The sequence below is a fragment of the Rutilus rutilus genome (assembly GCF_951802725.1).
Source record: "Rutilus rutilus genome assembly, chromosome: 10".
NCBI classification, from domain to species: domain Eukaryota; kingdom Metazoa; phylum Chordata; class Actinopteri; order Cypriniformes; family Leuciscidae; genus Rutilus; species Rutilus rutilus.
The window spans coordinates 372501-400000 of record NC_140215.1 but is presented as its reverse complement, the minus strand read 5'-3'; the positions used below and the strand labels follow the sequence as shown (position 1 = coordinate 400000).

The 27500-nt window shown below is 38.1% G+C and overlaps 1 protein-coding gene across 1 annotated transcript in view; it reads left to right on the top strand.

Moving 5' to 3' along the window:
* Positions 1 to 9047: 9047 nt before the first annotated feature.
* The window catches only part of LOC311298134 (protocadherin 8), a 33636-nt gene continuing 15183 nt past the window's right edge, over positions 9048 to 27500 (top strand). Inside the window, exon 1 of the mRNA XM_084420836.1 lies at positions 9048 to 9099. The gene's annotated coding sequence lies outside the window, so the exon portion shown is untranslated. The remainder of the gene's footprint in view (positions 9100 to 27500) is intronic.

The following is a 27500-nucleotide window of genomic DNA, read 5'->3' as shown; positions in this document are numbered from 1 at the left end:
ATCCGCCAAGTGTCGTCTTCAGTCTGTCGCTCTAAAGCGTTCATGATTTACCACCGTTTCTCAGGTCCAAGCTCAAAAAGTGAATAAATGGATTGTAAATACAGCATAAATATAATGTACTACCATAAAATATTAAATAAAAAACATTATCAAACTAAAATATAGTACAATCATGTCATTGACAAATGTTTTTTAATTCGGCCATTTTTGACCGACACGTGAAGAGCTCCAGAGGATTAACAGCATTTTCAGATTGTATTATTATGAGTATTCAGTTTTCATGGCCTCATTAACTGAGAGACTGTGGGGAATATGTGCTTTATATAAGTTAACTCATCACTGCAGGGCCGTCGAAACTGATCAAAACATGCACTTTCCCACATGCAGAAATATGATCTTATCTGCCGGCCTCACATCTCTCAGATCATAACTGTAATGTGTTCATCTTTAATCCCGTCTGCAGGGTATTCAGCCTCGGCTCAGATCTGGAACGCTCCAGACTGTAATGCACAGAGAGCTTTTCTCTGGAGTTCTGGAGATGTGTTCTGGAGTGAATCCGAGGAGCTGAAGAGTGGAGCGCTGTGCCGAGATATGGAGTCCGCTCTCAGACATCAGCCCGTGTTTAATAGGATTCTGAATGCATTTGGTTTCAGGGGATATATCTTTGTGCATTTCCAGGTTTGCTAATCACATCCATCTGTGACATGCTTGGAGGAATGGCAGAAGTCGACCCATAAAGCTGGAACGCGCTTCATAAAGGCTGGAAACCGGATTCGGCACCGATGACGAACACTGATCGGAAGATTCCTTCCGGACTTTTCCTGAGATGCATTAGGATTCGCGACTCGTGAATTGTGCGTGCCAGTCCTAAGTCTGATGAGTATGAGAAAGAGGAAATGCGAATGAAACTTTGCTTTGCATATTTTAATGGCATTTCAAGCACTGAAACTCTTCTTGGTCTCGTAATAACCCGTGTGGAGGAGTTCAGCATTACACTCTATTATACTCTATATTCTGTTGATCGTCATACTTCATCCTTCCCACAATGCTTCATTTCTGGTCATGTTCCTGCAGGCGCGCTCTCTCTGCTTGACCGTCACACACACACACACACACACACACACACACACACACACACACACACACACACACACACACACAGGAGAAGACCTGAAGATCAATCTGACCAGACAACCTGATATACACACACGTTTGGATCAATGACAGTTTTAGTGTTTCTGAAAGAGTCTCTTCTGTGTTTATATGATCAAAAACACAGTAAAAATTGTGGAATATTATAATGTAAATCATATGTTTTCTATGTGAATATATAGTAAAGTGTAATTTATTCCTGTGATGAAAGCTGATCAGCATCATTCCTCCAGTCTGCGGTGTCTCATGATCCTGAGAGGTGTGTGTTAGACTGATCCTGAGAGGTGTGTGTTAGACTGATCCTGAGAGGTGTGTGTTAGACTGATCCTGAGAGGTGTGTGTTAGACTGATCCTGAGAGGTGTGTGTTAGACTGATCCTGAGAGGTGTGTGTTAGACTGATCCTGAGAGGTGTGTGTTAGACTGATCCTGAGAGGTGTGTGTTAGACTGATCCTGAGAGGTGTGTGTTAGACTGATCCTGAGAGGTGTGTGTTAGACTGATCCTGAGAGGTGTGTGTTAGACTGATCCTGAGAGGTGTGTGTTAGACTGATCCTGAGAGGTGTGTGTTAGACGGAGACTGATGGAGTGAGTATCTCTGCAGTGAAGGGTTGAACTCAGACTGAAGAGGTGATTCACAGCTGGAGTTTTAGATGTTCAGCTTCTTCTTTCTCTCCGACTGAGAGATTCTTCAACCGTCTCTCAGAAAACATGCGATCCCAGGTGTGTGTGTGTGAGTCTCAGGTGTGTGTATGTGTGTGTGTGTGTGTTGTGTGAGTCTCAGGTGTTTGTATGTGTGTGTGTGTGTGTGTGTGTGTTGTGTGTGTTGTGTGAGTCTCAGGTGTGTGTGTGTGTGTGTGTGTGTGTTGTGTGTGTTGTGTGAGTCTCAGGTGTTTGTCAAGCCTTCCTCTCGAACGCTGAGCTGGAAGTCTCTGCTTATTAACAGAAAGATCAAAGCCCATCAATCCTCTGATGTGTGTGAAGAGAAGAACATCAGTGTGTGTGTGTGTGTGTGTGTGTGTCAGGTGTGTGTGAGTCTCAGGTGTGTGTGTGTGTGTGTGTGTGTGTGAAGAGAAGAACATCAGTGTGTGTGTGTGTGTGTCAGGTGTGTGTGAGTCTCAGGTGTGTGTGTGTGTGTGTGTGTGTGTGTGTGTGTGTGTGTGTGACGAGAAGAACATCAGTGTGTGTGTGTGTGTCAGGTGTGTGTGAGTCTCAGGTGTGTGTGAAGAGAAGAACATCAGTGTGTGTGTGTGTGTGTGTGTCAGGTGTGTGTGAGTCTCAGGTGTGTGTGTGTGTGTGTGTGTGTGTGTGTGAAGAGAAGAACATCAGTGTGTGTGTGTGTGTGTGTGTGTGTGTGTGTGTGGGTTAATTATCCTTTGTTTAATTAACAGTAAACACAGACGGCATCAGGAATATTAGGCTACTGTCACTTTAAGAGCTGCACTGATCTAATATACACATGCGTTTTCTTTCTCAACTGTTCACATTCACTTGAGATATAACTGACTGTGTTCATGAGGACACTCACTATTTTTGACAATTTTGTGTGAATTTGTCCGCTGAAGTGCAAGAAGAGTTGGATCAGCTCACTCCAGTATCGCCGTCTGAAACGCAGAGTTCAGGCTGTGGATTTAAGCTTTCGTGCCGATGCAGCGCTGGCCTGTCAACGACCTGTCCTGAGCGACGTTCACGCTTGTTCATATTCATGCGTCGTTATAGAGTTCATGCAGATGTTATAGAGATGTTATAGAGTTCATACAAATGTTATACAGATGTTATAGAGTTCATGCAGATGTTATAGAGATGTTATAGAGTTCATACAAATGTTATACAGATGTTATAGAGTTCATGCAGATGTTATAGAGATGTTATAGAGTTCATACAAATGTTATACAGATGTTATAGAGTTCATACAGATGTTATAGAGATGTTATAGAGTTCATACAAATGTTATACAGATGTTATAGAGTTCATACAGATGTTATAGAGATGTTATAGAGTTCATACAAATGTTATACAGATGTTATAGAGTTCATGCAGATGTTATAGAGATGTTATAGAGTTCATACAAATGTTATACAGATGTTATAGAGTTCATACAGATGTTATACAGATGTTATAGAGTTCATACAGATGTTATAGAGTTCACACAGATGTTATACAGATGTTTTACAGTTCATACAGATGTTATAGAGTTCATACAGATGTTATAGAGTTCACACAGATGTTATACAGATGTTTTACAGTTCATACAGATGTTATAGAGTTCATACAGATGTTATACAGATGTTATACAGTTCATACAGATGTTATAGAGTTCATACAGATGTTATACAGATGTTATAGAGTTCATACAGATGTTATAGTTCATACAGATGCTATACAGATGTTATAGAGTTCATACAGATGTTATACAGATGTTATAGAGTCCATACAGATGTTATACAGATGTTTTAGAGTTCATACAGATGTTATACAGATGTTATAGAGTTCATACAGATGTTATAGAGTTCACACAGATGTTATACAGATGTTATAGAGTTCATACAGATGTTATAGAGTTCATACAGATGTTATACAGATGTTAGAGTTCATACAGATGTTATAGATGTTATACAGATGTTATAGAGTTCATACAGATGTTATACAGATGTTATAGAGTTCATACAGATGTTATAGAGTTCATACAGATGTTATAGTTCATACAGATGTTATACAGATGTTATAGAGTTCATACAGATGTTAGAGAGATGTTATAGAGTTCATACAGATGATATACAGATGTTATAGAGTTCATACAGATGTTATAGAGTTCATACAGATGTCATACAGATGTTATACAGATGTTATACAGATGTTATAGAGTTCATACAGATGTCATACAGATGTTTTATAGATGTTATAGAGTTCATACAGATGTTATAGAGATGTTATAGAGTTCATACAGATGTTATAGAGATGTTATAGAGTTCATACAGATGTTATAGAGTTCATACAGATGTTATACAGATGTTATAGAGTTCATACAGATGTTATACAGATGTTATACAGATGTTATAGAGTTCATGCAGATGTTATACAGATGTTATAGAGTTCATACAGATGTTACAGAGTTCTTACAGATGTTATAGAGTTCATACAGATGTTATACAGATGTTATAGAGTTCATACAGATGTTATAGAGATGTTATAGAGTTCATACAGATGTTATAGAGTTCACACAGATGTCATAGAGGTCATACAGATGTTATAGAGTTCACACAGATGTCATAGAGGTCATACAGATGTTATAGAGTTCATACAGATGTTATACAGATGTTATAGAGTTCATACAGATGTTATAGAGATGTTATAGAGTTCATACAGATGTTATAGAGTTCACACAGATGTCATAGAGGTCATACAGATGTTATAGAGTTCACACAGATGTCATAGAGGTCATACAGATGTTATAGAGTTCATACAGATGTTATAGAGTTCATACAGATGTTATAGAGTTCATACAGATGTCATAGAGTTCATACAGATGTTATACAGATGTTATAGAGTTCATACAGATGTTATAGAGTTCACACAGATGTCATAGAGGTCATACAGATGTTATAGAGTTCACACAGATGTCATAGAGGTCATACAGATGTTATAGAGTTCATACAGATGTTATAGAGGTCATACAGATGTTATAGAGTTCATACAGATGTCATAGAGTTCATACAGATGTTATACAGATGTTATGGAGTTCATACAGATGTTATAGAGTTCATACAGATGTTATAGAGGTCATACAGATGTTATAGAGTTCATACGGATGTTATAGAGATGTTATAGAGTTCATTCATGTGTGTGTGTCTGTCAGTGTGTGTGTGTGTGTGTGTGTGTGTGAGTGTGTGTGTGTGTGTGTGTGAACCATTTTTGAGAAACAAATACATGCTTCAAATTCCAAAAAATTGGGGTCGTGGCGTAATTCCCATGGGAAGATGTGTGTCCCACGGCCAAACCCTCCGAGAACCGCTGATCTATTTGGTACTTCCTAATTTTAATGTAATTTTTGTCTCTTTTTTAATGAGCATCTCTGGAGAAGCTTTTCCAAACCATCAGGACTGAGGAGTAACGACAGAAATCCTTCCCATCTTCCCCAAACCTTTGAACTGTGGGAAACAATCCCTGTTTTAGACATTCTCTCTGTGCTTCACTGGCGCTCCGACAGACACACACTTACACTATTAAACATTTCATGGTATTCATTCACTGTTCCATGACAGATCTGAGGGAGAAACCAAACCGAGTCCCAGTGTTATCCGTCAGGATTCACAGAGCGCTCCACATCCGTCATGAAGCACGAAGCCCAATCTGGGTGAGCAGAATGAGACGAAATGATTAAATATGGATTAATAATCAGAAAGCACACAGAGGATGAATGTGACTCTAAATATGCATCAAAGGAGCTGTGTGAGTGAATATTAATGAGCGACAAGCCTTCGGCTCTTTGGAAACTTGACAAAAAAGCCCCACAACAACTGCGACACAGAGACAAATACTATATTTTCCCATTTAATAATTTTTGCATGGCGGAAGAAAACAGCCGTCTTTATCATTCCGCACAACACACCCGGAATATAAATGAGTCGCTTTGGGTTTTTTAACATTCAAAAAGTGGTTCCAATAAAATTCAGCCGAACATTAAGTCTGACAGTCCTCTGTAAAGGCGGACACACACACACACACACACACACACACACACACACTGTTTAACGCAGGACGTCTCATTAATCTACTGTTAGTTTTTACATGTAAACATTTGGATCTCAGAGATTCTAAACCCGGCCGTTCCAATTGAACTTTTGGGAAGTTAATGAAGTATATTTGACATTTTATTTGCTTTGTTCCCCATTCTGGGATGGGTTATTTCACTTGTTGTAATGCACTAGTGTTGATTTCAGACTGTTTTACTTTCATTACAAATAGCACATCACTTCTGTTTACACCGTATCTGAACAGCATCTGTTTGCACTTGCTGCTGTTATAGAACTTGAATAGAATCTTCCTCTATTTATACTCTACTCTACAGAGCATCTGAAAATAAATGGGCCGAATGTGAGATCTTCTGAAACACTCTTCATAGGTTTCAGAACATTCATCGAATCCTTCCTATGCCTTCATACGTGTTATCTGTCATGCTATGGCAATAATAAAGAATAAAGAGAGGAAAAACATCTGATTTCTGAAACGAGACCGAGCTCGTCTGTATGGCGGAGTCGCAGCAGAAGATGTGAGCACACACGGTGGGTTTGATTGAGCTGGCGCTGGATGGAGGGAACAAGCTCAATCTGCGGAAGAAGGACATCACACATTTGCTGCATGTCAGGATTGACAGACACAAGATTGCTGGCTTTATTCTGAGGCTCGTCCTGATTGGCTGATTCAGAGCCAGACTCGTCCTGATTGGCTGATTCAGAGCCAGATTCAAGCATTAGGAGACAGGATTTTGAAAAGAATTCTCAAGGGTCCAAATTACAGGGCATGAAAACAAACCAGTGCTCGAGTCTCACACACACACACACACACACACACACACACACACACACAGAATAGTTCTTATTTGAAGCTTGTGACATATAAACGCACACATCAACCCGATCACATGTTTAGCGTTCATGTAAACACTCAGATTCAGATTCATGTATAGAAGCAGCCGCTCACTCGAGAAATCTGGCAGAACTACATCAACGCTATTGTGTGTGTGTGTGTGTGTGTGTGTGTGTGTGTGTGTTTGAACCCTGTTCAGTGAAAAGCTAAAGGACTGGCTTCCTCAATGCTGAGAGTCAGAATGTTTTGTGGACTGCATAAAATCCTCAGTGTTTCTGTCTCGTTTTCCAGCACAAACATCTAAACATTCTTAAATCAAGAAACATTTAAGATATTAAGTGTTGCTTCTCCAGTAAATGTGTCTTGATTTAAGAATGTTTAAGAATGTTTAGATGTTTGTGCTGGAAAACAAGACAGAAAACACACTGCTATTGTGCACAGCGTTTACGAATGACCAACTACATCTGAATTGTATAACAAAACTCTTATCCCAAAATGCACTGCACATGACTTGACAATCAACTTCCATTGTTATAAATGATTGGGAAGAAACATCAGCCACAATGATTAGCATTTCTGTCTTGACTCTTTTTTTTTATTTCTTTTTTTAATAATTTTCCACTCAGTCATGCACTGGATTAAACTTGCAGAATGATGACATGTACTGAGGTCTTGCAGTGAATTATGCATAGGCTATTGTTTTGATTGCCTTTTTTAAAGAAAGAATGTATTCCGCTTGAACACAGAGTCTCTCTCCTGTCAGAATAATACTGTGTTTGTTGGAGAGCTCGATCACACACGGGAAGCAGGACTATCAGAGACAGGGCTTTATTCTGCCGGGAGAGACCCGAGCGCTCATGCGGAGACTTCAGATCGCTTCGGCCAGATTGAAAATATAATCGCTCTCAGAAATGTGTCTGAGATCTACAGACAGAGCGAGTGTTGGATGAACAGAACGGTGAAAAATGGGGAGAGAACGAGACAGAATGGGACCGAGAGAGAGACTGATGAGTCTCGACACACAACATCTCTCTCGACACGACCTCAACGACACCAGAGAGAGTGTGTGTGTGTGTGTGTGTGAGAGAGACTGATCAAGCTCGACACACAACATCTCTCTCGACACGACCTCAACGACACCAGAGAGAGAGAGAGTGTGTGTGTGTGTGTGAGAGAGAGAGACTGATGAAGCTCGACACACATCTCTCTCGACATGACCTCAACGACACCAGAGAGAGAGAGAGTGTGTGTGTGTGTGTGTGTGTGAGAGACTGATGAGTCTCGACACACAACATCTCTCTCGACACGACCTCAACGACACCAGAGAGAGAGAGAGAGTGTGTGTGTGTGTGTGTGTGAGAGAGAGAGGCTGATGAAGCTCGACACACAACATCTCTCTCAATGACACCAGAGGTCACAGGTATGATGGGAAGAGGCTCAATTACTGAGAATAACACTCTAGTTCTGTTCCCAAAACTATTGGCAGAACCACATACTACTCTTAATATTTCCCTCTTATCTATTACAAAAATAATAAGAGTAGTGTATGTTAGTATGCGATTCAGAATTCAATGATTCGTGAAGCTACGAAACCAGGGGTGCAGCCAATAAACGGGCTTGACGAGAATAAGCCCCGCCCACTATGATGAATAGGCCCACCCAGTTTTTATACAAATATTATATTTATTCAAGTATTGTTGTTTAATTGATTCTAATACAATTACAAGCATCATTACAACTTCTGAAATCCTATAATAAATAAAATGTGTTTTTGGATAAGGCTTGATTAGTTTGATTGACATCTGTGTTATCCAATAGGAAACCTGGTCTCATCGCATCCGCTTGTCATAGAAAGTGTTAACAGCCGTATGAACTGATGCCGATATCTATGGAATTTTAAGGTAATCAGCTAACCGACCTATCTCACTTTGTTATTGGCTTTTTATTCTATTTAAATATCTAAACGTTAGTGTGAAGATTTTTTTTTTTTACTTTTAAATATCGATCTTCACATGCGAGGGACATTGGTTATGATCATCTTTGCTCGCTCCTTTTAAGTTATCTTGAGTAAAACGGTAAAAAAATGCATGAAGCACATACAAAAGATGCCTATTATTAGCGTTATCTAAAGCGTCTCGTGGGTGAGTTCGTGTGCGTTCATCCCTCCGTTTATAATTTTTAGTTTTGTGTTAGAAAATATTAGAAAACAGCAAGAACGTTTAACAAAGTTATGTTTCAATATACATAAAAAATAAATAATAAAAAACTGGCGGGAGAGAACCTTTCCCTCAGCCCTCAGATAACGGCCGCACTTTTCAAATCCAAGAAGCCCGCGAGTCTCCGCATCTCTCTGGACTGGAGCAGGTAAGCCGGTTTCTCTCGCAAATCAGGTCTATTTCTGTGTTGTTGTGTGTGTGTACGGGTGTAGCTATACTAGCTGGCGTTGTGTGTGATGTTGTATGACTCAAGTGACTGTTGAAAAAGTTAACGTCTGTGTTAACTTTCATATTTTTGTGTTATATATTGAGGAACCTGAGGTATTTGCGACCTGGATCTTTCTCCACAGCTTTGTTCTAACTTTGAGTATTGTAATCTTCAACAGTATATAGTGATTGATGCCATTGTGAATTTATTTTGCTTATGTTGACATTGGACGAAGTTACGCGAATCAGTGATGCGGAGCGCCAAAGTCACGGAGTCACTGTTTCGCCGGTAGGGGGCGATGATCTCCGCAAACCCATGAACCAGTGTGTGTGTGTGTGTGTGTGTGTGTGTGTGTGTGTTCTTTATAGGCTGTTTAAAAGGTGTGACCTTTCTCAGAGGACACTGGCACAGCAAGCAGGCTAAAATATTCAGAAACTGTTTCTGCTGCACTCCAAACATAAATATGCCATACTCTGCTGTTCACTATATTCATAACCTCGGATGATGGGCTGTTGATCAGCAGGAGCATAACAACTCTCTCTATTATAAATGACAGAGTGAGGAAAGAAAAGAGTCCCAGTACTTCTGTGATAATATGAATATTTGTAATACAGAAATAATGAAACTGTGTGTTCATAACTAAAACAGCGCCGACTGAATGTCCCGGTGTGAATGTTTCAAAGGTTTAATAGACACACATTTAGGAATAAGATGTATATAGGAATAAGATCACGTGGGTGTTCGAATCGAGATCTCCATCTTTTAACGATAATTTAAATTTTACAAATAAATAAAAATGACAAAAACACAACAAAATGACTAAATCTTTAACATTAAAATTAAAACAGAAAATATATATAAAAAAATCTAATTCAGAATATTTTTAAAATGTGTACATTAATGATACTAAAATAACATTAAACAGTGTTATATTTGCATGTAGTGCTGGAAAAATTGATTTGTGTGATTGATTGATTGAAGTGTGATGTGAATGTATAGTGTAAATATATAGTATGCATTTTCATTTTTGTACACATTTTTGTTATTATTATAATTTAATCACATGTTTTGAGGCAGGAAAGTTGTAATTGATCTGTCTTTTGTGTTGTTCCTGTGGACAGTGTGGCAAAAGTTAATAAAATTGAATTGAATTAAGCAGAATTTAGTCATTTAGCAGAAACTGCAACTTAAAAATGAGCAAACATTGCAACCAGTGTATCATAAGGGCCAACTAAATGAATGCCAAGTTACAAGTACAAGTACACTGCAAAAAATGCTTTTCTTACTCAGTATTTTTGTCTTGTTTCCAGTCCAAATATCTACAAATCCTTAAATCTAGACGGATTTACAAGAGAAGTAAAATCACATAAGAAATTCTGTCTTGTTTCCTGATAAAAAACGGTAATTTTAAAGAAATGCAAGAAATGCACACATTTGAATTAAGGTTGTTGTTTTTTTTACCCCATTGGCAGATAATTTAGCTTGTTTTAAGCAAAACAAACTCACTTGATTTTATTTATTTTATCAGGAAACAAGACAGGATTTCAAATCCTTCTTGATTTAAGAATTTCTAGATATTTGGACTGGAAACAAAACAAAAATACTGAGTAAGAAAAGCATTTTTTGCAGTGATGGACCGCATTAGAACAAATGCAGGAAAGTAAAGAGAGGAAAAGACGTTTTTAATGTGCGTTTCCTTTGGAAGAGTGTTGGTCTCCTGTGATGGACAGAAGCATCGCGCTAAAGCGTAACTCTCGCCAAAATGCAACCTAGGGTGTTTTTGTTAATCTACCCGAGGCAAACTTTACTTTAAAAGCACAACTAGAATGGAAACGACACTTTTAAGTTTGACCGTATTTTCGTTTTCGGTCCAATTGCCTTGTGAATGGGAGTGAATGGGAGTGAATGGGAATGAATCTGTGATAGCATCAAAACTCGCTATTTTAAAACACTAAGAAGGCTCGACACAACATGAGGCTGTGCTGGAAGTCTCACCAGGGGCTTCTGTGAGGAGCGTTCAGGATTGGATATCATCACAGTTTCTGAGCTTCTTCCCTGCAGAAGAATGAAGGGATGATGATGATGAGTGACGCTCTTCGCTCCAGTGGCGACAGATGAGATGGAGCGCTCCCGCCGGCCGGGATCAGGCCGTCTTCACTCCTGCTGCTCCTCATCTGTGTCCCGTCGCTCCTCTTCTTCCTGCTCGACTGCTCCGGGATGTGGAGTGTGTCTGCTCTTCAGGATCAGGCGAAGGAAAGGCCTGAATGACGGAGGAGGAGGAGTGTGAGGAACGTTCAGTCTGATCCAGGGTTCATTTCAGGTGTAAAACTCTTCGGTTGCAGAAAGTCGGATCCTCCCAACCATGAAGCGTCAGAGTTTAGTGTGTAAGTGTTTTATGCAGCGCCGTCTGAACTCTGAACTCTCTGAACCGCAGAAGTGATTTAAATCAGGATACATTTACTGGAGCCACACGACTGAAGATAATACACTGACAGAGAGAGAGAGAGATAACACACACATTACAGTACGCAGAACACTAAACACACACACATTACAGTACGCAGAACACTAAACACACACACATTACAGTACACAGAACACTAAACACACACACATTACAGTACACAGAACACTAAACACACACACATTACAGTACACAGTACACTAAACACACACTCAGTGTATATATAAGATAAACAACAGAAAGTCACTTTATTTTTTTATTTTACACAGTATTTATTCAGTTTCTACAGCAGACGAAACACAGCAAGAGCCTCTCGTGTCCTTCAGCTCTGGAGTGTGTGTGTGTGTGTGTGTGTGTGTGTGTGTGTGTGTGTGTGTGTGTGACGTCATTCAGACAGGATCTGTTGTAATGCAGAGCACACACACACACACACACACAGTCAGATCCCGTCTGAATGACGTCACACGCGCACACACACACACACACACACACACACAGTGAGATCCCGTCTGAATGACGTCACACACACACACACACACACACACACACAGTCAGATCCCGTCTGAATGACGTCACACACACACACACACACACAGTCAGATCCCGTCTGAATGACGTCACACACACACACACACACACACAGTCAGATCCCGTCTGAATGACGTCACACACACACACACAGTCAGATCCCGTCTGAATGAAGTCACACACACACACACACACACACACACACACACACACACACACACACAGTCAGATCCCGTCTGAATGACGTCACACACACACACACACACAGTCAGATCCCGTCTGAATGACGTCACACACACACACACACACACACACACAGTCAGATCCCGTCTGAATGACGTCACACACACACACACACACACACACACACACAGTCAGATCCCGTCTGAATGACGTCACACACACACACACACACAGTCAGATCCCGTTTGAATGACGTCACACACACACACACACACACACACACACACACACACACACAGTCAGATCCCGTCTGAATGACGTCACACACACACACACACACACACACACAGTCAGATCCCGTCTGAATGACGTCACACACACACACACACACACACACACAGTCAGATCCCGTCTGAATGACGTCACACACACACACACACACAGTCAGATCCCGTCTGAATGACGTCACACACACACACACACACAGTCAGATCCCGTTTGAATGACGTCACACACACACACACACACACTCACACACACACACACACACTGCTAAACGCCACCGTTCTCTTCCTCCTGTAAAATCAAGGTGTTCCGAGAAATGAAGAGCTTCTAGTTGTAAGGTTTGTCAGTGACATGCAGATTTTTCCAGGATCCTAAAACTATTATTATCCCACATTTTCATTGTGTTCTCAAACTCCTGGATGTGTGTGTGTGTAACTCTGGATGTGTGTGTGTGTGTGTGTAACTCTGGATGTGTGTGTGTGTGTGTGTGTGTGTGTGTGTGTGTGTGTGTGTAACTCTGGCCTGCAGCCGTTAGTTCAGTGGCAATAGATGCATTTATTTTTGTCATTTGCAAATGTTTGTGAAAGATTGAGTTTCTTCTCCTTTAGGCGTGAAATCTGGCCTGAATAACAGGATTAAAGCAGCGGATGCTGTGCGACTCCGGCTCTCGGCTCTCAAAGCAAGCCTGCATTTACATATTCATAAGGAACATTGGATTATTCAAATTTCTTCAGTAAATCGGAAGTAATGTGTGACATGACAATTTGACTCGCACTTTTATTAAGACCGGTTGCCAGTATATGGTCATGTTCTCTGAGATGAACACGTTCCAGGACACATTTCCACTGCGCTTCAGAAATAATGAAATGATGTAAATCTGAGGCTGTTATGCTGAAGTGACGCTTCACACATATAGATGGCGCTCTTGTGTAGTTTATTCACATCATCATCATCATCATCATCATCATCATCATCAGGTTAGAGTCATTCAGAATAAGGCGACTGCCAATAAATGAGTTTTATCCCAAAATCAAAGAGAAAAACAAGATCATTTGCATAATAAGTTTTAAGAGCACTGAGATGTTCTGCATTGCGTTGACAACCTTCCAGCCAGATTCTCATTACCATAATGCACAAATAAATAAATAAACACTGAATGCAGCAATACAGTAATGAAGATCATAATGCACTGCAGAACATGATGTTCTTCCTCAGTGTCTCGTTTTACAGCACAAACATCTGAACATTCTTAAATCAACATACAGTTATTGAAGAAGAACAATTACTGAAGATATTAATACTGAAATGAAGTGAGTTTCTGCTTAAAACAAGAACAGATATCAGTCGATGGAGAAAATAATCTTAACAAAGGGAAAACTATAGTTTGTAGTGTGTGGATACACTGATTCCTAGGGAAGCTTGTTTCTGCCACAGAATAAAACATTTTAAAAGAAAATTGCGGCTTTTTATCTCACAATTATAAGTTTACAATTGCAAATATCTCGCGATTCTGACTTTATATCTCACGATTCTGACTTTATATCTCGCGATTCTGACTTTATATCACACAATTGCAACTTTATATCACGCAATTCTGACTTTATATCACGCGATTCAGACTTTATATCTCACAATTCTGACTTTATATCTCATGATTCTGACTTTATATCACGCAATTGCAACTTTATATCACGCAATTCTGACTTTATATCTCACGATTCTGACTTTATATCTCACAATTCTGACTTTATATCTCATGATTCTGACTTTATATCACGCATTTGTGACTTCCTATATCTCGCAATTCTGACTTTATATCTCACAATTCTGACTTTATATCTCACAATTCTGACTTTATATCTCATGATTCTGACTTTATATCACGCAATTTGACTTCCTATATCTCGCAATTCTGACTTTATATCTCACGATTCTGACTTTATATCTCACAATTCTGACTTTATATCTCATGATTCTGACTTTATATCTCGCGATTCTGACTTTATATCACGCAATTGTGACTTCCTATATCTCGCAATTCTGACTTTATATCTCACGATTCTGACTTTATATCTCATGATTCTGACTTTATATCTCGCGATTCTGACTTTATATCACGCAATTGTGACTTCCTATATCTCGCAATTCTGACTTTATATCTCACAATTCTGACTTTATATCTCACAATTCTGACTTTATATCTCGCAATTGTGACTTCCTATATCTCGCAATTCTGACTTTATATCTCACAATTCTGACTTTATATCTCACAATTCTGACTTTATATCACGCAATTGTGACTTCCTATATCTCGCAATTCTGACTTTATATCTCACAATTCTGACTTTATATCTCACAATTCTGACTTTATATCTCGCGATTCTGACTTTATATCTCGCGATTGTGACTTCCTATATCTCGCAATTCTGACTTTATATCTCGCAATTCTGACTTTATATCTCATGATTCTGACTTTATATCTCGCAATTGTGACTTCCTATATCTCGCAATTCTGACTTTATATCTCACAATTCTGACTTTATATCTCACGATTCTGACTTTATATCTCGCAATTCTGACTTTATATCTCACGATTCTGACTTTATATCTCGCGATTCTGACTTTATATCTCGCAATTCTGACTTTATATCACGCAATTGTGACTTCCTATATCTCGCAATTCTGACTTTATATCACGCAATTGTGACTTCCTATATCTCGCAATTCTGACTTTATATCTCACAATTCTGACTTTATATCTCACAATTCTGACTTTATATCTCGCGATTCTGACTTTATATCACGCAATTGTGACTTCCTATATCTTGCAATTCTGACTTTATATCTCGCAATTCTGACTTTATATCTCATGATTCTGACTTTATATCTCGCAATTGTGACTTCCTATATCTCGCAATTCTGACTTTATATCTCACAATTCTGACTTTATATCTCACGATTCTGACTTTATATCTCGCAATTCTGACTTTATATCTCACGATTCTGACTTTATATCTCGCGATTCTGACTTTATATCTCGCAATTCTGACTTTATATCTCGCGATTCTGAATTTATATCTCGCGATTCTGACTTTATATCTCGCAATTCTGACTTTATATCTCGCGATTCTGACTTTATATCTCGCAATTCTGACTTTATATCTCGCAATTCTGACTTTATATCTCGCAATTCTGACTTTATATCTCGCGATTCTGACTTTATATCTCGCAATTCTGACTTTATATCTCGCAATTCTGACTTTATATCTCGCAATTCTGACTTTATATCTCATGATTCTGACTTTATATCTCGCAATTGTGACTTCCTATATCTCGCAATTCTGACTTTATATCTCACAATTCTGACTTTATATCTCACGATTCTGACTTTATATCTCGCAATTCTGACTTTATATCACGCAATTGTGACTTCCTATATCTCGCAATTCTGACTTTATATCTCACGATTCTGACTTTATATCTCACGATTCTGACTTTATATCTCGCAATTCTGACTTTATATCTCACGATTCTGACTTTATTTCTCACAATTCTGACTTTATATCTCGCGATTCTGACTTTATATCACGCAATTGTGACTTCCTATATCTCGCAATTCTGACTTTATATCTCACAATTCTGACTTTATATCTCGCGATTCTGACTTTATATCTCGCGATTCTGACTTTATATCTCACGATTCTGACTTTATATCACGCAATTGTGACTTCCTATATCTCGCAATTCTGACTTTATATCTCACAATTCTGACTTTATATCTCACAATTCTGACTTTATATCTCGCGATTCTGACTTTATATCACGCAATTGTGACTTCCTATATCTCGCAATTCTGACTTTATATCTCATGATTCTGACTTTATATCACGCAATTGTGACTTCCTATATCTCGCAATTCTGACTTTATATCTCGCAATTCTGACTTTATATCTCATGATTCTGACTTTATATCTCGCAATTGTGACTTCCTATATCTCGCAATTCTGACTTTATATCTCACAATTCTGACTTTATATCTCACGATTCTGACTTTATATCTCGCAATTCTGACTTTATATCTCACGATTCTGACTTTATATCTCGCGATTCTGACTTTATATCTCGCAATTCTGACTTTATATCTCGCGATTCTGAATTTATATCTCGCGATTCTGACTTTATATCTCGCAATTCTGACTTTATATCTCGCGATTCTGACTTTATATCTCGCAATTCTGACTTTATATCTCGCAATTCTGATTTTATATCGCGCAATTCTGATTTTATATCTCGTGATTCTGACTTTATATCTTGCAATTCTGACTTTATATCTCGCAATTCTGACTTTATATCTCGCAATTCTGACTTTATATCTCATGATTCTGACTTTATATCTCGCAATTGTGACTTCCTATATCTCGCAATTCTGACTTTATATCTCACAATTCTGACTTTATATCTCACGATTCTGACTTTATATCTCGCAATTCTGACTTTATATCACGCAATTGTGACTTCCTATATCTCGCAATTCTGACTTTATATCTCACGATTCTGACTTTATATCTCACGATTCTGACTTTATATCTCGCAATTCTGACTTTATATCTCACGATTCTGACTTTATTTCTCACAATTCTGACTTTATATCTCGCGATTCTGACTTTATATCACGCAATTGTGACTTCCTATATCTCGCAATTCTGACTTTATATCTCACAATTCTGACTTTATATCTCGCGATTCTGACTTTATATCTCGCGATTCTGACTTTATATCTCGCAATTCTGACTTTATATCTCGCAATTCTGACTTTATATCTCGCAATTCTGACTTTATATCTCGCAATTCTGACTTTATATCTCATGATTCTGACTTTATATCTCGCAATTGTGACTTCCTATATCTCGCAATTCTGACTTTATATCTCACAATTCTGACTTTATATCTCACGATTCTGACTTTATATCTCGCAATTCTGACTTTATATCTCGCAATTCTGACTTTATATCTCGTGATTCTGACTTTATATCTCGCAATTCTGACTTTATATCTCACAATTCTGACTTTATATCTCACGATTCTGACTTTATATCTCGCAATTCTGACTTTATATCACGCAATTGTGACTTTATATCTCGTGATTCTGACTTTATATCTCGCAATTCTGACTTTATATCTCGCGATTCTGACTTTATATCTCGCAATTCTGACTTTATATCTCGCGATTCTGACTTTATATCTCGCAATTCTGACTTTATATCTCGCAATTCTGACTTTATATCTCGCAATTCTGACTTTATATCTCGCGATTCTGACTTTATATCTCGCAATTCTGACTTTATATCTCGCAATTCTGACTTTATATCTCGCAATTCTGACTTTATATCTCATGATTCTGACTTTATATCTCGCAATTGTGACTTCCTATATCTCGCAATTCTGACTTTATATCTCACAATTCTGACTTTATATCTCACGATTCTGACTTTATATCTCGCAATTCTGACTTTATATCACGCAATTGTGACTTCCTATATCTCGCAATTCTGACTTTATATCTCACGATTCTGACTTTATATCTCACGATTCTGACTTTATATCTCGCGATTCTGACTTTATATCTCACGATTCTGACTTTATTTCTCACAATTCTGACTTTATATCTCGCGATTCTGACTTTATATCACGCAATTGTGACTTCCTATATCTCGCAATTCTGACTTTATATCTCACAATTCTGACTTTATATCTCGCGATTCTGACTTTATATCTCGCGATTCTGACTTTATATCTCACAATTCTGACTTTATATCTCACGATTCTGACTTTATATCTCGCAATTCTGACTTTATATCACGCAATTGTGACTTCCTATATCTCGCAATTCTGACTTTATATCTCACGATTCTGACTTTATATCTCGCGATTCTGACTTTATATCTCGCAATTCTGACTTTATATCTCACAATTCTGACTTTATATCTCGCGATTCTGACTTTATATCTCGCGATTCTGACTTTATATCTCACAATTCTGACTTTATATCTCACGATTCTGACTTTATATCTCGCAATTCTGACTTTATATCACGCAATTGTGACTTCCTATATCTCGCAATTCTGACTTTATATCTCACGATTCTGACTTTATATCTCGCGATTCTGACTTTATATCTCGCAATTCTGACTTTATATCTCGCGATTCTGACTTTATATCTCGCAATTCTGACTTTATATCTCGCGATTCTGACTTTATATCTCGCAATTCTGACTTTATATCTCGCGATTCTGACTTTATATCTCGCAATTCTGACTTTATATCTCGCAATTCTGACTTTATATCTCGCAATTCTGACTTTATATCTCGCGATTCTGACTTTATATCTCGCAATTCTGACTTTATATCTCGCAATTCTGACTTTATATCTCGCAATTCTGACTTTATATCTCATGATTCTGACTTTATATCTCGCAATTGTGACTTCCTATATCTCGCAATTCTGACTTTATATCTCACAATTCTGACTTTATATCTCACGATTCTGACTTTATATCTCGCAATTCTGACTTTATATCACGCAATTGTGACTTCCTATATCTCGCAATTCTGACTTTATATCTCACGATTCTGACTTTATATCTCACGATTCTGACTTTATATCTCGCAATTCTGACTTTATATCTCACGATTCTGACTTTATTTCTCACAATTCTGACTTTATATCTCGCGATTCTGACTTTATATCACGCAATTGTGACTTCCTATATCTCGCAATTCTGACTTTATATCTCACAATTCTGACTTTATATCTCGCGATTCTGACTTTATATCTCGCGATTCTGACTTTATATCTCGCAATTCTGACTTTATATCTCGCAATTCTGACTTTATATCTCGCAATTCTGACTTTATATCTCATGATTCTGACTTTATATCTCGCAATTCTGACTTTATATCTCGCAATTCTGACTTTATCTCATGATTCTGACTTTATATCTCGCAATTGTGACTTCCTATATCTCGCAATTCTGACTTTATATCTCACAATTCTGACTTTATATCTCACGATTCTGACTTTATATCTCGCAATTCTGACTTTATATCACGCAATTGTGACTTCCTATATCTCGCAATTCTGACTTTATATCTCACAATTCTGACTTTATATCTCACAATTCTGACTTTATATCTCACAATTCTGACTTTATATCTCGCAATTCTGACTTTATATCTCGTGATTCTGACTTTATATCTCACAATTCTGACTTTATATCTCACGATTCTGACTTTATTTCTCACAATTCTGACTTTATATCTCGCGATTCTGACTTTATATCACGCAATTGTGACTTCCTATATCTCGCAATTCTGACTTTATATCTCACAATTCTGACTTTATATCTCGCGATTCTGACTTTATATCTCGCGATTCTGACTTTATATCTCGCAATTCTGACTTTATATCTCGCGATTCTGACTTTATATCTCGCAATTCTGACTTTATATCTCATGATTCTGACTTTATATCTCGCGATTCTGACTTTATATCTCGCAATTCTGACTTTATATCTCACAATTCTGACTTTATATCTCACGATTCTGACTTTATATCTCGCAATTCTGACTTTATATCACGCAATTGTGACTTCCTATATCTCGCAATTCTGACTTTATATCTCACGATTCTGACTTTATATCTCACGATTCTGACTTTATATCTCGCGATTCTGACTTTATATCACGCAATTGTGACTTCCTATATCTCGCAATTCTGACTTTATCTCACGATTGCGTGTTATAAAGTCAGAATTGTGAGATATAAACATGAAATTTTGAGATAGTCAGAATGTTAAGTTAAAAAGTCGCAATTACCTTTTTTATGATTTATTCTGTGGCGGAAACAAGCTTCCATAGATTCTTATTCATTAATATCAGTATAAATGTATGCATTAAATTTATAATAACTTAATGTATAATTAATACATAAATTAAATTCCTATTTTTTGTTTGCATTGCATTATAGTAATGAGAATAGTAAAACAGCTATACTTAATTGTCATGAAAATAATGTTCCTTTCTTTGTGCGAAATATTGGCTAATTTCTTAGCATTTTTCACAAACCCTGTTCTTGCCAGTTTTCATCAGATCTGCCCCATAAGGTCTTTTGAAAGACTTGATGATTGATATGCTAATATATGCATGGATCTGGCAGGAGAAACATGACTTTATCACGTCTCTTTTGTATCTTCTATTCCCTCTCATTGGTCTGTTCTCTGCGGCCCGTTCAGTGGTTCTGCCGAGCGCTGGTGTGGTTATACGCTGTGATACGTCTGGTGTGGTTATACGCTGTGATACGTCTGGTGTGGTTATACGCTGTGATACGTCTGGTGTGGTTATATGCTGTGATACGTCTGGTGTGGTTATACGCTGTGATACGTCTGGTGTGGTTATACGCTGTGATACGTCTGGTGTGGTTATACGCTGTGATACGTCTGGTGTGGTTATACGCTGTGATACGTCTGGTGTGGTTATACGCTGTGATACGTCTGGTGTGGTTATATGCTGTGATACGTCTGGTGTGGTTATACGCTGTGATACGTCTGGTGTGGTTATACGCTGTGATACGTCTGGTGTGGTTATACGCTGTGATACGTCTGGTGTGGTTATACGCTACGTCTGGTGTGGTTATACGCTGTGATACGTCTGGTGTGGTTATACGCTACGTCTGGTGTGGTTATACACTGTGATACGTCTGGTGTGGTTATACGCTACGTCTGGTGTGGTTATACACTGTGATACGTCTGGTGTGGTTATACGCTGTGATACGTCTGGTGTGGTTATACACTGTGATACGTCTGGTGTGGTTATACGCTACGTCTGGTGTGGTTATACACTGTGATACGTCTGGTGTGGTTATACGCTGTGATACGTCTGGTGTGGTTATACACTGTGATACGTCTGGTGTGGTTATACGCTACGTCTGGTGTGGTTATACACTGTGATACGTCTGGTGTGGTTATACACTGTGATACGTCTGGTGTGGTTATACACTGTGATACGTCTGGTGTGGTTATACGCTACGTCTGGTGTGGTTATACACTGTGATACGTCTGGTGTGGTTATACGCTACGTCTGGTGTGGTTATACACTGTGATACGTCTGGTGTGGTTATACGCTACGTCTGGTGTGGTTATACGCTACGCTACGTCTGGTGTGGTTATACGCTACGTCTGGTGTGGTTATACGCTACGTCTGGTGTGGTTATACGCTGTGATACGTCTGGTCTGGTTATACGCTACGTCTGGTGTGGTTATACGCTGTGATACGTCTGGTCTGGTTATACGCTACGTCTGGTGTGGTTATACGCTACGCTACGTCTGGTGTGGTTATACGCTACGTCTGGTGTGGTTATACGCTGTGATACGTCTGGTGTGGTTATACGCTACGTCTGGTGTGGTTATACGCTACGTCTGGTGTGGTTATACGCTACGCTACGTCTGGTGTGGTTATACGCTGTGATACGTCTGGTGTGGTTATACGCTACGTCTGGTGTGGTTATACGCTACGTCTGGTGTGGTTATACGCTACGTCTGGTGTGGTTATACGCTACGTCTGGTGTGGTTATACGCTACGCTACGTCTGGTGTGGTTATACGCTGTGATACGTCTCATGTGGTTATACGCTACGTCTGGTGTGGTTATACGCTACGCTACGTCTGGTGTGGTTATACGCTGTGATACGTCTCATGTGGTTATACGCTACGCTACGTCTGGTGTGGTTATACGCTACGCTACGTCTGGTGTGGTTATACGCTACGTCTGGTGTGGTTATACGCTACGCTACGTCTGGTGTGGTTATACGCTGTGATACGTCTCATGTGGTTATACGCTGTGATACGTCTGGTGTGGTTATACGCTACGTCTGGTGTGGTTATACGCTACGCTACGTCTGGTGTGGTTATACGCTGTGATACGTCTCATGTGGTTATACGCTACGCTACGTCTGGTGTGGTTATACGCTACGCTACGTCTGGTGTGGTTATACGCTACGCTACGTCTGGTGTGGTTATACGCTACGCTACGTCTGGTGTGCCCTTACGAAAAAAAAGTATACTTCAAGTTCATTTTATGAAGTATACTTGAGTAATGTTCAAGTATATTTCAAGTATACTTTATGTAGTAAGTATACTAATGTCAATATGTACTAGTAGTAAACTTGTAAGTGTACTATTTTAATACCGCTTGGGACTAAATTGGCCCACTTGAAGTATATAAAAGTATATGTTTAAGTGTACTATAAGTGTAACAGTAGTAAACTTTAAGTGCACAACTAGTTCATAATTATGTTTCTCATTTGTACTGCAAGTGAACTTATGAGTATACTAGTAGTTTACTATTTTAATACTTGTAGCAACTTTGAAGTGTACTCTCAGTAAACTACTAGTTTAGTAGTTTTATACTACAAGTTTTCTTTAAGTGAACTTAACATTATACTTATAGTTTACTATTTATATAAAATGTTTGCACTTGCAGTAGGCCTATACTACTATGTTCAAATGTAATTTTTTATACTTGAAAAATACCTTTAACTCTACTTTAATTTTAAAAACCTTTTAGTAGCTTCATGCATCCTTTTTTATCAACACTTGAATGTCTGTAAGTTTCATAAAGAAAGGCAACATTTTAAACAAAATAGTTGAGAAAATCACATTTTTGTCAAAGACTACGCCTTGATCAGATTCAGAACGATGATCAAACACAGATGGAGTAGATCGAGTCCGACACCCCCACAGCTTCAGTCGTTCTCTCTTCATGGGTTACGCTTCATTTAGAAACATTAAGCAGTTTTGATTTACAAGCTGTTTAATGTTTGATGATCACATTATTTTACATTTGAGTGAGCAATCTTCTATCACTTGTTTCAGCTTCTTCTTCTCCTGTGTTTTGATCTGGAGATTCTGTACTAGAAGATGTGTCATAGCGCCCCCTACCGTATACCAGTGAAAACATGGATAGCTGGAAAATTCAGTCAATGGTGGGGAAAAGTTGAATTAAAGTAAATTCCTATGTACACCAGTGGACTAGCCTACACAAAAATTCAGATACGCAGAATTAGAAACATATCTGTTTTATATCAATATTTTAATCAATATTTTCAAACAAAGTTTCATAAGACTGTATATGAAAAACGATGTAAAAAAAGTATATTATATATTATATAGGCTACTCGATCAAAAGAGTTAACACAACAGTCAACTACAAGCCAAGTATACTTTGAATAATTAAACTTTTAAGTATATCTCTACAATAAAATGTAGACTGAAAGTATGCTTTCTTCTTTTTAGTTGAAAGGAAGTATACTAATAGAACACTTGAATAAACTTATTTTCCATGCTTATTTTATTTACTCTATAAGCTATTCCACCTGAAAGTTTGTTACTATATAAAGCTGAACATGTTAGTTTATACGACAGTGTGTAATATTATGTTTTTTAAAAAGTATTTAATAAGCTACTCAGTCAAAATAGTGAACACAAGTACAAGCCAAGAATACTTAGAATACTTAATTATACTTTTAAGTATATCTCGATCAACAAGTAGAGGCCAAATATACTTAGACTTTTCTGTCAGTATAAGTCAAGTATACTTAAGTGGAATTTGAAGTATATTTCTGAGAAGTACATAAAGTATATTTCTGAGAAGTATATAAAAAGTAGACTGAAAGTATACTTTCTTATTTTTTAGTTTAAAAGAAGTATACTAATAGCACACTTGAATAAACTTCTTTTTCGTAAGGGTGGTTATACGCTACGCTACGTCTGGTGTGGTTATACGCTACGCTACGTCTGGTGTGGTTATAGGCTACGCTACGTCAGAGAACGCTCAGGAAAATAGGACAGATCTGTGACTCAGAAATCCCACATATGAAAAAGTCTCTTTTAATTTGTTCCTGCGCTCTAAATATTCAATTCAAAATTGATGTCAGCCTCAGTTCTGTAATGCCGTCGGGCTTTAAATCACATCACACATCTGTGTTCTGCTCTCGCGCTTATTAGTCCACCGAGAGACAATTACTGAGAATGTGTGTATAATTCAAGTCTATCCTAATAGACTCATTAATTTTGCATTAAAAAATGAAAAAAAAATGTCATGCATTTCATTACTGTAATTGGTCTTTGCTTAGCAAATCTTTTGCTGCTGACAGTGAGTCGAGCCAGAGATGTGATGCTCCAACTCTGGAGATTTATAATTATTATCGGCATATGTCATCCTGGTGTTTTATTCCTGCCGTCGGATGAAGAGGAAAAACATCCCCACGTCCCACAGGAAGAGCTCAGTGCCGTTCCACTAACTCTCTAACTCTCACTTCACTTCGACGACGAGTAAACTAGTGTTTCTTGCCAGTTCATCTGCAGAATCTAGACATTTAATCACCTGTGTTTCAAATGAACATCTCAGGCACATAATTATAGAAAGCGACTAAAACTCTGGTATTGTGTGCATCTTTGATGTGAACAAGCTTGAAATATCTACTGAATAAATCAGGTCTACTTTGAGCCACTCATTTCCACAGATGTGGTTATTGTAGAGTTAGAGGAAGGGATCGTGGTATTGCAGGTGTTTGAAGCGGATGCCGTAACACACGTCAGTCGACCGGAAGATTTTAAAACGAGCGGTTCATTCATAAATCCGTAAGATATTACTGTCATGCTGTGGAAAATACAAACCGGAAGACCGAGCACAGAAGGGGCGGAGCTACACGAGGGGCAGAGCTACATAAGGGGCGGGGCTACATGAGGGGCGGGGCTACAGAAGGGGCAGAGCTACATAAGGGGCGGGGCTACATAAGGGGTGGAGCTACAGAAGGGGCGGGGCTACAGAAGAGCTATAGATGGCAGAATCTATTTGCTAAATATTTAGTTCAGCACTGGGAGAAGCATTTTTAATTCTCTTGAGTGTGTGTAACATTCATGCACACTACCAGTCTAAAGTTTGGATTTATTAAGATTTTTGAAGGACATTTCTTCTGCTCATCAACACATTTTATTTGCATTTATTAAATATAGTAAAACGGTGAAATATTATTCCAGTGTAAATCATCTGTTCTCTATGTGAATATACAGTAAAGTGTAATTTATTCCTGTGATCAAAGCTGAATGTTCAGCATCATTACTCCAGTCTTCAGTGTCACATGATCCTTCAGGAATCACTCTAATATGAGGATTTGATGATCAAGAAACATTTATGATTATTATCAGTGTTGAAAACAGTTAATATTTCCATGGAAACATTTTATTTTTCATGATTCTTTGATGAATAGAAAGTTCAAAAGAACAGCATTTACTTAAAATATAATCGTTTGTAACATTATAAATGTCTTTACTGTCACTTTTGATCAATTTAATTCATCATTGATGAATAAAAATATTGATTTCTTTTATTTCTTTCCCCCCAAAAATAAAATTAAACTTCTTACTGACCCCAAACTTTTGAACGGAAGTGTTTACAGTTTTTCTCTGTCGCTTTGATACATTTCTCGAATCATCGTCGACATTTGCAAAACAGTAAGTGCATTTCTCAAAACAATTCGTACAAATAGCAAAACACCATGGATTACCTGCAAAAGCCAGTCTCTTGCTCAAAATCATTAGTTCATCTCTCAAAAGTAAATATCTGTGTCAGTGCCATCAGAATGACAAGTCCTTGTGTCATTGTGTACGGATAAGACAGTCAAAATGCTTAGTCATGTTGTCAATAAAACACTGCACTCTGTTACTATTACCTGATGTAAACTATGGCTTGTTTGGATGACAGTTACTGTATTGAAATGTACAACGCTGCGCTTCTTCTGTATGCCATATATCCATTTCAAAAGTACAAATTTACACACTACTGTACGTGAGTTATTGATTGAAAGAGACTGGATAGGATTCACAGTTACAACTTTACTAGTGGTCTGACAAAAAAACAAAACATTACAATATTATTGTGATATAGAAAAGAAAAAGAAATAGGGGCACAAAGGTGAAAATACAACATTAGAAAGGCAAACACAGGAAAGACCCCTTAGGCAGAACTTTGCTTTTGCATGCAGCACTGTATATATGCTTGACAATTGAAGGCTCATGAGATGCAACTTTGAGCTATTTCAGAGAACTGGTTTCTAATTGGTTGATCTACATTCTCTTCATTGGTGAAAGTCAAGATTCGCCTGCATAATTCATCAATTCATGGCACATTTACAAAAAGTCTAATATAAATGTGTAGAAAATATGCTTGACATTTACATTTTACATTTACATTTATTCATTTAGCTGACGCTTTTATCCAAAGCGACTTACAATTGCTATATATGTCAGAGGTCGCACGCCTCTGGAGCAACTAGGGGTTAAGTGTCTTGCTCAGGGACACATTGGTGTCTCACAGTGGATTCGAACCCGGGTCTCTCACACCAAAGGCATGTGTCTTATCCATTGCGCCACACCACCCCGCTTGACCGCTTGACAGTCTATGACAACTAGATCAACTATTTTGCATTTAATGACTTATATGATTAACTAATGACTAGATGTTTTGAGCGGGAAGACTATTGCACAGAGAACTATTTAATACATTTTGAGCAAAATGGCATTAGCAACTGATAATGTAGGAAACCGCAGACAGTTGTACATAATCAATTGCATGAATGCACCAAAGCAATCGCAACTTGTTCAAAAGAATGAGAAACTGCTTTTATGATGTGCACAAGTGACTTAATGATGTGGAGGTTGAACAAGTAGTTTTGAGAATTTCATTTCTGATCTGAGAAATGCACCAAAGCGACGGAGAAAAACTGTAATGTTACAAAAGATTGTATTTCTGATAAATGAACTTTCTTG